This window comes from Protopterus annectens, chromosome 14.part0 (genome assembly GCF_019279795.1).
Source record: "Protopterus annectens isolate FY-2018-M chromosome 14.part0, PAN1.0, whole genome shotgun sequence".
NCBI classification, from domain to species: domain Eukaryota; kingdom Metazoa; phylum Chordata; order Ceratodontiformes; family Protopteridae; genus Protopterus; species Protopterus annectens.
The window spans coordinates 315656643-315671596 of record NC_056748.1 but is presented as its reverse complement, the minus strand read 5'-3'; the positions used below and the strand labels follow the sequence as shown (position 1 = coordinate 315671596).

Below are 14954 nucleotides of genomic sequence, written 5' to 3'. Positions count from 1 at the left end.
AAGCTGATGGAGGTCTTTGAAACTTTTTCCCCATCAATGGACATCCATTGTTATGGTCATACATTGTCTTTACTAAAGCATGACCCAGGGTTCAAAACTTCCTGGATGGTTATTCCTTTAGGATTAAAGTAGGCAATGCAAGGATTTTATATTTTCATCTAGTATTTCTATTTTGTGAATCTGCAGAGGGTACATAACCACTCACACCTGAATGTCTTGTAGGAGATGTTAGAAAAATATGGAGGGCCCAGGGCTGCTGCTGACTGTCAACCAGTACCTTTATGTGTAGCACAAGGGTTGTGTCTGCATTGCTGGCAAATATATCATATGCATATAAAAGATAATCATTTTTGTTGCTTTTCAAAAAAGACATTAACAAATTAACATCAGAGACAACTTTGCAACATATATACACTTTATAAGATAGAGTATCAAAAGTAAACAATGTTCCATAACTATATGCATATTTACATATAACCAAGACACTTTCAGTCCTTCACATATACACATCTAGTATGCCTGAACATGCACTATCCACCTGTATATATCATAAACTCTTGTTTTTATTCAATAAAATCGTACCACAGATACCAAATATTTATGCTTTATTTCTATCTCATTCAACTTATAATAATGTTTGAGCCCTCTGATCTGTTTCAGGTATTCATTATGGAAACTCACCATTTTTGCAGAGTGCATTGTTTCCACTACCTTCTTATAACTATTTTAAATACATATACTAATAACATTTGTGTAATTAGTTCTTTCTTTAACAATCCTGTTGCCCTTTTCTCTACCCCAAGTCACAGGCTTTCCAAGACCAGGTTAAAAATTTCCCTGATATTTTTGTCCAGTTTTTATTTGCCTGTCTCCAATTCTATCATGCCCTTCTACAGGTTCTAAGTAAGTGTAGCACTCTTACTTCTTCAGCTCCATATCTCCAATTTTTCAGATTTACAATTTCTGTGTTCTGAGCTGCCTTATCTGTTACTCCCAAACACATGACATTTCCTAAGCTGAAAGGTATTCTCCCTTATGATTCCAATTAAACTTATTGAATTCCTCAGTAATAATCGTTTTTACTGTCCAGGACCTTGATAATCCAGCTATTCTTTTAGGAATTTTATGGTGACCATTATATTTATACATTAATCTACCTTTAGCTTTTCTGATACTACTCCACAAACTCCAAGAGTCCTCCATGTGTTTCTTCCCCTGAGTGCTGTTAGAGCATTCATCATAATTATTCATCAAGGTTTTGAAAGTTGAGGTTTGTTGGTCACCAAGTTGGAAATGTCTTGTAATTCCTGACTGAAAAGGACTCTCTCATCTTGCACACTATCCTGTTTGCCTAACTCCCTTACCTACCTATTCCTAGCTATTTAGTTGGTGAGAAAGCTGTATGAAACCTAGTTTATGGTGATTTTTATGCAATTTTTTATATGCAGGTCCAATTTAAGATCATCATCCACTATCATCCCTAATAATTTGCTATGACAGGTGACTTCAATTGCATTATTAAGCGAGATAATTTTTAATTCTGTTTTTTTCATGATAGAGGGTTTGGAGAAAAAAGTAGCTTGTTTTCTTGGGGGTTGAGGATGAATTGTGAGTTACAAAGTCATATTTCAGTGGCTGATAAGTTTCTTGAGTAATTTTTGGAGGTGTGCCAGGTTGACAGATGTACATATGAGTGTGGAGTCATCTGCAGATTGTATTAGGGAGGCTGTTGTGTGGATGTATAGAGGGTGTTAAAAAGGAGGGGGAGCAAGGTTAGAGCCTAGTGACTGGGAGATGTGGACAGAGGGTGGAGTGCCATTTTACTGACTGACGCCTATTGGACAAGTAGCTTTTGAACCACAGAAGGGTGGGCTGCGATAGACCTATTGAGGACATTTGAAGTAGAAGTTTGTTATCATAAACTGTGCCAAAGGCTTTAGACAAGTTTAGAAATAAGGAAGAGGCAAGTTTGCCATTATATCTAGCTTTATTGGCAGTATCAATAAAGGTCAGAAGTGCAGTGTTAGTACTATGTGAGAGAAGGAATCCATGTTTTGTGGACGATAGGAGTTCTTCCTGCAGGAGATACTTTAGCTATTGTTTTTGAATTCATTTTTCAAGTATTTTGGTGAGGAGGGATAAGAGTGCTATAGGTCTAAATATAGTTATATGAATCCACAAAAATACTGGGTAGAGCAACCAATGAATACAAATCTCAGTATGTGAATCAATAATCCAGATGAGACGAGTTCAGTCTGTATAAAATCCCAACAAACGCTTTATTTGTAGTCGGTAAGTGCTTTCATGACAAACAATGTCACTTCTTCAGACCATATAAAAGCATATGATAGACTTCGCCATTTTTAAAAAACCTTCATCCAATCAAAATTTATGATCAATTAGCTGAGTAAAATCAGTCAGATGAGTAACTAATTAACTCATCACTTAAGTGAGCATAAAAACGTTTATAAAACTAGTTCCCTAAACCTTCAAAAGAAACACAATAATATGTACAATAATTAGCTAAACTAAAACAAAAGTAAATCTTTTATGAGTACGAAATGCATCTGTGAAACTTGAAGCTGTGTATCTAGTGTCCCTAGAAATATTTATTTGATAGATCATATTTCATTTAAATAGTTTCCTATTCTTTAATAGTGGTCTTAAAGGTACTCTGTCATTAAGGCCCTTTCCTTTATTCGCCCTTAGTCTTATGATCCATCTGGTTTCTGAAGTTTCAGTTTAGTTCTGTATATCATCACCTCTACTGTTGAAGTCAACTTTCTCTATAACCATAAAAGTAAAACAATGTTCAATTCCTTGTGAAGCTGCATGTTTAACTAATGCATTTGTAGTAGTGCCATTTCTAATATGGAGAAGATGTTCTCTGATCCTATATCTGAGTTTCCTATATCTGAGTTTCCTATTAGTTTTGCCTATATAGAAGGCTGAACATAGGCTGCAGATTGCCAAATAAATAACATTTTCAGTGTTGCAGTCTGCTGTTACATCAAAGCTATAAGTACGCTGAGTGTCTGGATGGATAAATTCATTACTCTTATTTATATATGTACATTGATTACAATTGCCACAGGACGTTGTGCCTTTGGCTCCCTCTGTTCTATGTCTCTGATTCTCTTTGGGATAGCATAGCATTCTTTTTAGCGACTTCTTGTTTCTAAACAAAAAGTTGGGACTTTCTCCTATTGCCTCTTTAATCTCAGAATTCTGAGTTAAGATACACCAATTTTTTTTAATCACTTTCGTTACTATATTTATGTCACTGGTATAGTATGTGGAGTATCTAATACTTGCTTTATTGGGTTTCTGTTGTTCTATCCTTTCACCTCTCAAAGAAAAGTAAGGTTTACCTATGTTATCTCTCCAGGATGTGACTTTACTCAGAATATCATCTGTCATTCTGTCTGTATATCCTCTGCTACTAAACCTAGAACCAATGTCTACCAGTTCTTTAAATATTTCATCCTTAGCCGTTAATCTAGAGGTTCTAAGGGTTTGTCCCTTTACTATATTCTTAAATATGTGTCCTGGGTGCATACTATTTCTGTGAAGTAAAGTATTCCTGTGGCATGTCTTCTTGAACAATCTAGTAGTTATACCCTCCACATCATCTATAAGAACAGTGACATCAAGAAAATCAATTTTCTCAGTAGAGTAGCTCATTTCAAACTTCAGAAAATTAGTGCTATTTCCTATTTCAGTATGGAACTCCTCTAGAGTGTCAACAGTCCCATTCCAAACAAGAAAGAAGTCATCTACGAATCTCTTGTAGAATAAAATTTGCTGTCATTTATTTCCATGTAACATATATCTGTTCTCCCATTCAGCCATGACGAGATTAGCAAAGCTATTGGCACTGGCCGTGCCCATAGCTACGCCATCTCTCTGTACAAATAGTTTCCCATCAAAGTACATAATATTGTTAGATAAAACTAACCATCAACAAACATATCAAATCTATTTTAGCTCTATCATAGGTTCCCTCATCCAACAGGTATTCCCTTAGAAATATCAGACCGACATCATTGGGAATGCATGTGAATAATGAGCATACATTTAGTGTGACTAACAAAGGCATATTTAAACTTCCTTCATATCTTTGCTCCTAAAGATAGTTATGTCTGTTGAATTTCCTCCTCTGTGTACAGGGATAATGTGTGTTTTTCCAAAGAGATAGAATCTAGGATTCCTGGATGGACCTATTTATAAGGATTGAGACAGGATAGGCAATGCTATCGGCTGATGTTTTAAGGTACTTGCTCAAAGGGTTATCAGCTGAAGCAGAGCATGGTTTGAGTTTGTTTTAGAGTAGTTTTGTATAGGATGTGGGTACAGGTTTGAAGGTAAGGTGGAAGTGGTGATACATGGCTGTTGGGCAGAGTTGGGACTGGATGTTTGGGAATCCTTGGTTAGGAAAGTTATACTATCTAGGAAATAAGAGTTGAATTCTATTGCAGGTTTGAGTGGTGACTTATTGGGAAAGAGGTTAGGGTTGAATTCTGGGCCAAGATGCAACGTTTCTTTAATGTCTGACCATACTTTTTTAAGATTGTGTTTATTATTGTTCTGAAAGCTGTTATAGTATATTTTTTCTTCATTTATTTGCTTTTTAGTACAATTGCAGGGCATTCTGAAGTTTTCAAGATATTATGGTGTTTTATTTATTTGCATTCTTTTATCCCTATCCTGTATTAGCATTCTGCTCATTTGGACAGCCGAGCTACATTACTTGTTTTTAATCTCTGCCTTCTAGGAGATGCAAGGCTATTTACAATATTTAGGAAAGTTGTACTGAATTCATTTATTGCATTATCTAAGGGGAGGGGTTTTTAGGATATTTCAGTTATTAAATGACAGGGTAGTAATTAATATTCCTGGGGTTAAACTTGGACAGGTTGTGTGTTGTTTTATAAACATGCTGTTTAGGTGGATGTGTGAGATATCTGGTTGTGCAGACTGGGAGATGGTTGCTGAAAGAGTCTGACAATGTACCTGTGGTGGTGAATTTGCTAGGATGTGATACTAGAATCCAGTTTAATAAGGAATTTGGCATCTTGCTATAATGTGCGAGGCCATTAATTAGCTATGTGAAACTGTTAGTTCATGTTAGATGATGGCGAGTTGGAGGGTATGAGGTTAATATTTCTTCTTGTGGAATTGTTATGGATATCCAATGTAGGATATCTTCTAATGCAACAGTATTGTCACCAGGAGGGATATAGTGGGCAGTAATACATATTTGTTAATATCTGTTTATTTTTAGGACAATAATTAGAACTTCTGCCAAACTGAATTTTGGTATTGGTAAATTGAACGGGAAAATGTGTTAGTTGCTGGGAAATATTAAAGCAGTGCCAATAGATTTACTCTTCATATGATCATTATGGATGATATTATAACCAGGGGGTGTAGTTTCAGAATTGTGTATTCTAGGTATAAGCCAATTTTCCTTTAGAAGGAGGATATCAGGTTTCGTGTTAGGTAATCCAGTCATGTTGTTCACTAGTTTTATTTCTTATGCTTCTAATATTTATGATGACAAAATTTAGATTAGTGGGGTTGGGGGCTGATTTTTGTGGGGTTAAAGTAGTGCATGGAAGAGAATTGCCAATGTTGAGTGTGCTTATCATCTCTTTATACATGTATGGATAAGATATCAAGACGTGAGATATGGAGTGTAAAGAGAGTAGGGATATGAGAGTGCATCTTTGGTGCTTTTAGATTATGTTGCTTTCTTGATCTGAAATGATTTTGCACTCTGGTATGCACTGGAGTAGTTTGATGCAGAGTATGAAGTAGATGGCATAGCAATCAACACCTTAAAACCAGAAACTGTGGTCTTCTTATATAAACAAGTAGACTGTTCATAACAGGAATGAAGGGGAGAAGTACCTGTACTGGGTTGTTTAATTCTTATATAAACAAGTAGACTTTTCACAACAGGTATGAAGGGGGGAGAAGTACCTCTAGTGGGGTTGTTTAATTCTTATATAAACAAGTAGACTGTTCACAACAGGTATGAAGGGGAGAAGTACCTCTAGTGGGGTTGTTTAATTCTTATATAAACAAGTAGACTGTTCACAACAGGTATGAAGGGGGGAGAAGTACCTCTAGTGGGGTTGTTTATTTCTTATATAAACAAGTAGACTGTTCACAACAGGTATGAAGGGGAGAAGTAGTACTTCTAGTGGGGTTGTTTAATTTTTATATAAACAAGTAGACTGTTCACAACAGGTATGAAGGGGAGAAGAAGTACCTCTAGTGGGGTTGTTTAATTCTTATATAAACACATAGACTGTTCACAACAGGTATGAAGGGGAGAAGTACCTCTAGTGGGGTTGTTTAAGAGTGGGGAGCTTGGTAGTACAGGAGGATCTCACAGTACAGATCCAACTTTTCTAGGTTTAAAATTGTCTGCAACAAGCATCTGAGCTCTTATTCATGTCATTCCCTACCACTTCCTGCGGAAGGTGTACTAGGTATGGCCCAGTAAGAGGACGCTGTCAGGCAGAACCATGACTCAAAGAAATGATATACTTCACAGCTTCATTTCTGTTGTTTTCAGCTTTAGTTTATTTTTATTTATTTATTTTTTTTTGTAGTAACTTCTGACAGCAGTCAATAACATGCATGCCTTATTTGGCCAGTTTGCTTGCTGTTCCTTACCCTGTTGCTGTAGGCCTGCATGAAGTATTAATACACTTCCAGAGACTCTTTACTTAAGTGAGTAAAGACAAAAGTGACATTTTATTCTATGGTTTCTTCTTTAGGTGATTTCACCTGGCCTCCATTTTATTCCAAGTACCTTACATAGGCTTTCTAGATACCTTAAGATTAATTAGGGCTTCCTTTAATTATGTATAAACTAAGAATATACAGCTTTTACAGCTATACTACCCACCTGTATGTCCACTACCTGGCCATCAATGATTATGGCTGCTGATGTATGTGTTGAATGATGGCTGTAAATGTTTTACTGTAAAACATTCTTGGAAGTCATTCTAGCCAATGTCAGTTAAAATGTAATTGAAATCCAGAGAAATTTCCCTTTGCAAATTCATTTGTCCCTCATCTCACAGTTTCCGTTGCCCTCATTTTATTGTTCTTATTTTGATTGCTTGTCAGATTGTAACTCTTAATACTTTTTTTCAGAGTTATCCGCTATACAGGATGTGGCTCTTTCATTACAATACCCTCCATGCCCTAGTATGATTCATTAATTTGGACGGTGCAGTGGTGCAGCGGCAGTGTTGTCACCTCACAGCAAGAGGTTCTCTGGTTCGTTTCTCAGCTGATGTTCCTTCTGTGTGGAGTCTGCATGCCCTCCCTGCATTCATGGGGGTTTCCTCTGGGTGCTCCAGTTTCCTCACATGTTACAATAATATGTATCTGGAGTGTTTCTCTCCGGGCCTCCACTGAAAATAGGCTTTGTGCCAAGTCGAACTTTCCAAGTTAACAAATGATAAATAAATATATACAATTTAAAAAATCTGTGGAAATGATTTAGCATGATTTTACATTAATAAATACTGAATATTTTGTGGTTAACATGTACAACTGGGAACCTCAGTGGTAAACACTTAATAAAACATAGCCTCTACGATACTTACAGTCAGATAAGTCTTATCAAGTTTTGTCTCCAATATGATGTTTCTGAACAGATGTGGTGTAACATTTGTTATAGAGATGGAATATTTACAAGAAATATTTTGTCTTTACAGGAGTAACAGACTAGGACTGCACCACGCCATTCACAGGTATTTATATTTTCAATTTCAGTTTTTATGAGCAAATTTTTTTTAAGAACTCCCATACATAAATATCTTTGTATCTCTCTACATGTATGCACAGTCATTTCTGAAAACATTATCAGGTATATCAGTGAAAAAATATAAAAGAAAGCAATGTAAAATAAATTATATTGCCCATAAAAATAGGATGCCTAATTCACCAGCTAAATATGTGAATACTGGACTTTGACCTAATGTGTCAAGTACCATCATTATCATTTTATCAACAATCTGTCTGACATGCCCAGTAGATGCATTTGGAGCACATTTTTATGAAAAAATGCAGACGGCTCTTTCATCATATTTACAAAAGATATCAAACAGTGCCAACTTCTCTTTAATACCATAAGGTTAATGTGGAATGCGAGGAATGGAGATGTAGATAAAATCCTGGAATGCTAGAATTAATCTGGATTGGCTTGTCAGGGTTGTGCCCATATGAGTAAAGCTCTGCTGATTACAGACTAGTGAAGATATAACAATAATCCTCACCTCCAGCCCCATGTGACATGCATCAAGTCAGCTATTAGATGTTATATTAACCCTTAACAAGTGCTCTAGTTTGTGGCAGGACAAACAGTGAGAGAGAGAGGGGGGGGGGGGATTCCCAGCAGATAAGCTGATACGTTCATGAATTCCATTTACCTTGTGTTTAGTCCCATAGGCCATCTAGGACATAGCTTCCTTCTGAGTATACATACATTTCCTTTTATATCTCCACTTATCAACATTTATTTATAGGGAGTTTTATCTGCAAGTAATTTTAATCATAGTCTATTCCATAACATTGGAGATATATGCATCACAAAGCTGTTTTTCTTGCAAGATGTGTTGTGTATCTGCAGACTTTGCATGACTATGGCTATACGTTCTTTTACTCCTGTAAACTTCTTGTCCAGGTAATGCCCTCAGTAATACATATGCAAAGGCCTTATAGGCCAACCACTATTTGCTGCTTATTAATCTGTAGTTCATACTGAAGAGAGAGAGAGAGTTTTTGCAATCTCCTGGACTATTATTTATTTAATTATTATTTTGTTTGTATTTGTTTACCAGAAAAGTCCAACTACACGTTAAATCCACTTTCAAGGTAGGTCTGAGGAGAAATGCTCCATTAACATTTAAATACATTATAAACAGACATAAAGCACTTTCAGATATTAGATCAGGTCATTGTGTACAAGCCTTATGCTATATACATTTAAACTTATGTAGTAAATATTGTAATTATGTACACTTTTATGGAATATACATATAGACATTATCTAGCATTTGTGTACAAGTATTAAACTATCAGACATATAGGCCTTATAAAGTTGGATATGCATTAAAATTATTCAAGCCACAAAATATCGACATAGTATATTTCAGAACTCTGTATAAACTTTATATATCAAACAACATCACGGTGCCTTGGAAATAATGTCTATAGAGTGCTATTAATTATTAGTGTAGAACATTGTTATTCAGTGTGTCAAACGTCATGGTGCATTGTGAATAATGAATAAAGAGTTTTGTTAGTTATTAGTAGGGATAGCTAGAGAGTAAGTTGGAGCCCAGTAGAGGAGCAGGGTGAGATCCAGTGTTGCTGCAGTTTTAGCTCAGATTTGAATGTGGGTAGATCATTGATAAGTCTGACTGTGGTAGGGACTGAGTTTCAGTTTTTGAGATAATAGTTGAGAATACAACATCAGAAGCAGAGTTAGTGAATTAGTTTTTGGGTGAGGAAAAGGTGGTGATCATTATAGTAAATGGGTCGATTAGGTTTATATATTTGGGAGTATTTTAGGCCAGGACAACTGTTGTCAGGCTTGCGTATTAATTTATGGGCAGTAATGAGTTATGAATACTTCAGGTATTGTTGAAGATCCAGCCATCTGAGCTTTTTAAGGGCTGTACAGCAGTGAGACCTACCGGTTCTGTTATACTTGAATTTTACAGCTTTGCAGTAGGACTGGTTTAGTTTAGGTTTGATTAAACCTAGAGAATGCACTCAAAACATAAATCACCCCTTACCATACATAACCACGATACTAAGCAGGTATTTCCCTACACTAAAATTGTGCAGCCACATCCTGGAACTGCAACCCCCTCCCACTAATAAAACCTTCCATCCTATTCTCCTTCAAATGTGGTCTAAATCAATAATTAGTAGACTCCTGGATGTGCCCCTGCTCATCTCCAGGATAAATAAATTAGAAAATAATAACTCTATTATTCTGTAACTTATTGTATACATATAGAAGGCGCATGCTCTCCTCCACCAAATGATTTAACTCAGTCTTGTATTTACTTCATATTCCAAAGTGCCCATGTATATCCATGCTCACCAATACTAATTAATCTAGCTTTCTTAAACTCATCTCTTTTAACTGTCTCATTTCTTGTCTATATATTTAACTCTTTTCCTAGCTCTACTATGCTTTCTTCTTCTTTCTTATCATTGCACCTCTAATATGACTGCTTCCTCCTCTGGGTCATTTTCACAACCCCTTCTTCCTTTTCCAGACCATTTTTCTATCACTATATACTAACACTTTCAATATAACTTCCCCCCACACTGTAATATGCCCTATACTACAATACTGTAATATGCCCTCTAGTCTATATAATATTCTACCAGAGGACTTGCTACCTTCTAAACTTGCAAACAAATGTTTGCATACACATTGCCAAGGAAAAATGCAATATGTAATACTGCTTTATCTAACTGTGTACATTATTTTATCTAACAGTTAGACCCATTTGAGTGAACTATTGCCATTTGTTTGCTATTCTTTCCCTTATTATGCTCTACGTCTGTGTACACCTGCATATAATTGTATATAGTTTTCAATAGTCCTACTGCTTTGTTTACTCTGTACATAGTCATTTAAGAGCACAACATGACATTAAATACTTTGTATCCATGGAGCTGTTCTCCTTGGCTTTAGCTGAAAAGGAACTTCTGCTTAGTGAGACCTTCCCTGTAATCAAAAGATAACTAAGTGAATAAAATAAATGTTTGGCTTTTGTTTTCAGCTTCACCATAACTACTAATACCACTCCATACAGCTTTAAGACTTCTTGTATTGTTCTACTTCCTAAAGTTAACTTGCCTTTTTATCCAGGTGAAACAATGTAGTCATTTTAGCTTATAGTACTATTAATAATTTATTTCAGTAAGGTTAGGATGAATAGTTTGATTCAAAAAATTCCAGTATGATTTTGTTTTAACTGATTTGTGTGATAATACTGTTTTATATAATTGGAATAAAATTGAATTAAATGCATATTTGTTTATTAATACCATATTAATATAATTCACTAATGTTAGGTAATCGTTAGTTTCTACCTTAGTCATATGTTGCATATTTATAGTTATAAACTGCCAGATACTTTGCTCTGTTAACCAATACTCTATATCAAGATCACATTTATGTATAATTTTATCTGTTGAAAAATTTTGTGTTTCTTTTAAAAGTTAAACCAATAACATAAAACATTTCTTCTCAAGCTCATTATTTTTACCTCGTATAAAGAAAAGTGGAAATATACTAAAAATCCAGTTTTTAAGAACTGGATATTTATGTATAATTATTTTACAATATTGCAATATTGTGTCATCTCCTGAAATACAACAAGGCTCAAGGGATACAAGGCACATGGCAAAAAACACACTCAACTGTAAAACCAGCACAGTCCTCACTACCAGTCAATTCATCCAATTAATACTGCACAAAAACAGTTGAATAACTGGAACCAAATTACTGGCCTAAAAAGTTAGTGATAGACTGCACTAAAGTGCAAACAAATCAACTATCACCAAGAAAGAGTCAACAGACAAAACAGTTTTCTCAAAGGTCCTGTTAGTGCAAGCCCACAAGCACCATACCTACATACAGATTGGGAAAAGGGCAGCTCACCATCAAACCTCATACCTCAGAGAAAGCAAAGGAATACCAACATAAATGAAGATACACTGATCAAATTATTATAAAACTAAATCATTATAAATCTCAAAGCATATAACAAAGCTTATCAAAACATGCAGCTTTCGCAACTCTACTATTACTGTACATGATAACAAGACAAGTCTCACATTGTTGCTTTTAGCAGTAGAAACATTCACCCTCAAAATTTTAGAAATTCAGTTCCCCAAGCAACATTTTCTCCTTACAGATACATCCAACCATCTTCATTGTAAGCATATTAGATGTTTTTACCTTCTAAGGTGTAGCCAAGCCACCAATCAGAGGTGAATAACTCTGCTGAAGCCCCAGTGTGAAAACCAAGAAGGTTATTCTTGATAATTCATAAAGATCCTCATCTCAAGCTGTAAGGGTCACAGTAAAAAGGCCCTGTTTTCTCAATGCAGTGATTTGCTATTCAGAGAGTCATTAGCTGCAATGAAGAAGACCTCATTATGAGCTAATTTGCCTGTTTCTAAATCACAGTTAACAGCTGTAGAGTGCAGATCTACATGTCCTTAAGCAGTTAACAGTGGTGGCAGCTGCATCGTGAATGCAGAGTCACCCCTGTCATTCCCTCTCACACCCACAATGCACACATTCAGATATACACTTGTACATCACAAACCCCATACCCATCTCTATTTTGTTTGCTAGGTGTAGCAATTTCAATGATCAATGCTACTTTTGTCTTTTTTTCATCTAATACTATATCTGGTTTTCTTGCATCTATTTTTTTGAATTGCTGGTAAGGGGCAATCCCATGTACTGTACACTTCATCATTCTCTAGAATGCTTTGCAGTTCATGTTTCCAGTAGTTACTTCTGTATTGCAGTGTTTGCACAATCTCCAGTGCAACAATCTTGCCACATCACACCCAGCAACAAGGTCTGCGATTCTTTCCAATTAATTTTTACAGATCCTGTTTTGCCCACATTTTCAATGGACTTTGTAAATCAACATGTATATAGTGTACTATCCTAGGTTGCCCTTGTTAACCTTTCATTATTTAATCTCACCTCACCTCTCCCTAACCATTCCAGTATCAAATACTGATCATCATGAAGTTATTCCAAGAGATCTCTATATTTATTTATTTATTTATTTATTTATTTATTTATTGCAGTTGGTTTACCAGGATAGTCCATTGGGCCGTAAGAACCCGTTTTCAATGGAGTCCTGGGGAGAAAAGCTCCAAAAACAAAATATACATTCAACATTTGACAGTGACAATGTAGGTACAGACAGTTATTAATAGTATGAAGGCAGACTAAGAGTAAAACTTATCGATTATGGAATATCAGTAATAACAGTAAATACTTTGAGAAGAGACATACTAGTTAGTGGAACAAATGTAAACATTAATACAGATTAGAGAACAAACAAAGTAAACTTATTAAAGTAAGATATTGTACAGAATGATATTAGGTAATGTTAGTTATGTAGGGTGGGAGCAAGAGCATTCCCACTGTGATGCTAGATGTAAGAAAAGAGACTTTTTGAAGGTAGAGTGGTTCGAGGTGGTGCGGATGAGTGGAGGTAGGGAGTTCCAGAGACGAGCGAGGCTGAAGGAAAGAAGGTTTTTGCCTGGGGGATGAGTAGGTTTGTGCACTTCTAGTAGATTTTGATTATTTGACCTTAGAACTCTGTTAGGTAGGTGCATTTTAAAGCCACTATGTTTATCACTTTTCCACATTTTTTCCTTCTCAACTAATCCTTCTCTTTATATATATATATATATATATATATATATATATATATATATATATATATATATATATATTTTGGCACATTCAGTTGCTGTCAGATTTTTGTCTACTTCTGGCTTGATTTCCATTCCCACTTGCCACCTGAATGCTTCTGCTAAACTAAGCAGATAGGCAATCTTAAACTTCCTCACCTCTTGTTGTAACACTTTAATATGTTTGGTTCTGATGAGGTCAGTAAATAAGTCTGCAGTTCCACGACTGCAGATCTATATGTGTAATCAATTTCGAGGAGGCCTATACCTCTTTTATTGTGTGGAATATATAATCTTGGTATACAATGAATTTTATATATCATTTGATAAGTATGACACATTTTTCTTGTTTTCTGTCCAAATGATCCACTGCCTTTTAGGGTCAGTCAATCACACCAAAACTGTAAGTTAAAACAGTAAGAGCAAATTGGTTAATAGCTTGAATTTATTCCTAGATGTCAAGGCTACTTTTAATATTAATTTTTGTCTTCTGAAGTATTCCTTACTAAGTTTTTTTTCACATTTGTTCATGTTTTATTGATGATCTTTCATCATTTCCCAAGTAATTATACACTCCTTCCTCCTTAAATTATTTTATATCACATTCCTGTCCTAGATTGATATTTTCTTGCTGCTGCAACTTTCCTGTTTTAAACATTGCTTTTGCATATTTTTCTAGAACAAATTACATTCTTATATCATCTGAGAAAGTTTTAACCACTTGCAGTTTTGCTTTCAACTTTTTCTCGTCTGATAAACTATACAGTTTTAAGTAATCTGCAAAAATGTAGATTAGAAATCTTTAAGCAAGTTTGTTTTCTGGGAGCCAAATTGTAACCAAGAGATAATATGTTAAGCAAACAGCTTAATGTGTTAAAGGCAAGACAAAAGGGCAGCTGTGACAAAGAATCACCCTGGAATATCCTCCTTTGAATTTTTATCTCTGGGATAATAATTTCTCCTTTATCATGGCTTAGCTGCAGAGTGTTTTTCATGGTCACCGTAATGTTATTGACCAATGTAGGATGTATCTTATATGTCTGTAAGCTCTTTTTTTATCTATAAATGTGGGATGCTGTCAAATGCTTTTTGCAGTCTGTCCATGTCATACTTAGATTCTTCCCTGTTTTACAATTCTCCACTATGGCTTTATTTAGCAACAATGGTCCTTTGCTTCATGTGACTTTCTTTTGTTACTTTTCTGTTCTATTGCCATGATTGAGTTTTCATCTAAATGACTATAAACTCTGTCTGTATCAATTCCAGTATGTAGTTTTTACATCACTGGAAGGCATTTTGCTTCAGTTTCTTTGGCTGCTACTTTATCACATTTCATATCATACATATTTAAACACCTTACTGCCTCTTTTAATTTTTTTCTCTCCATTCAACATATTTGTTATATTCCGCAGGGTTTTCATAAATATTTCTACAAAATGTGTCTATATATA

The 14954-nt window shown here is 35.2% G+C and overlaps 1 long non-coding RNA gene across 1 annotated transcript in view; it reads left to right on the top strand.

The window, feature by feature from the left end:
- The window catches only part of LOC122788968, a 59797-nt gene that overhangs the window by 21203 nt on the left and 23640 nt on the right, over positions 1 to 14954 (top strand). The window contains exon 2 of the long non-coding RNA XR_006362756.1: positions 7743 to 7778. This is a non-coding gene — a long non-coding RNA (uncharacterized LOC122788968). The remainder of the gene's footprint in view (positions 1 to 7742; positions 7779 to 14954) is intronic.